Source organism: Empidonax traillii, unplaced genomic scaffold (assembly GCF_003031625.1).
Source record: "Empidonax traillii isolate 1590-97213 ecotype Southwest subspecies unplaced genomic scaffold, ASM303162v1 scaffold6908:size5537, whole genome shotgun sequence".
Taxonomy (NCBI): Eukaryota; Metazoa; Chordata; class Aves; order Passeriformes; family Tyrannidae; genus Empidonax; species Empidonax traillii.
In genome coordinates, this window is record NW_020962101.1 from 1,279 (window position 1) to 2,099 (window position 821).

Here is an 821-nt window from a genome sequence, read left to right on the forward strand (position 1 = left end):
ATTTCTTGTCAATCTTTGATTGCTTTAGTGCCATTTTAAGAAACAGTGCTTCTTGAGTCTCTGGATTAATTTTCACTAAATGTTTTGGTACTGGAAAAAGATTCCTAGAAACGTCATTGAGTCTCTGGAAGCATTCAGATAGCATCTGTATATGGTTTAAGAATGGTTATAGTGGTTCTGGTTGACAGTTGGACAAAACTATATTAAAGGTCTCTTCCAACCTTGATGATTTTGTGATTCTCTCACCTGTCATCACAGTTTCCAGCTTTCTGCTCTAACAAGATCTTTTCTCAGTTGGATCCCTCACTGGGACCCATTAACACTACAAGAAACTTTACAGTTGGAATCTCACTTTGGTTTCTCAAGAGGTTCCTCAACTCTCCTCAGGGTCTGATGTTCAGGGACTCATCCCCAAAGCCCCCGAGGCTGATGAAATGCCTGGGGCTGTTGCTGTTCTGCTGAGCTGGGCCGGGCTCCTGGCACAGGGAGCTCCTGGCAACCAAGAACAGCTTCAAAGACACAGCTCTGCTGCTGAGCAGCTCCTCTGCACAGCCCAGCAGGGCTGAGGGCACTGCCTGCAGCACCCAGGGCACAGCAGAGAAGGCAGAGAGGTGAGAGGCAGCCTGGGCTGAGAGGGGACTGAGCTCTCACTGCAGGAGAAACCTTCCCAGGATTTGAAGGAAGAATTCTCTGGCTGGAGGACACTGAAACTTCCCTTCCTGCAGGGATCTGCTAAAGCTGCCACATCCCACAGCTTGTAGGATCTTTCAGAAGGCCTCTCCCAGTGCCTGCAGGGCAGAGGAAGTGGCCCTATGGCAGAG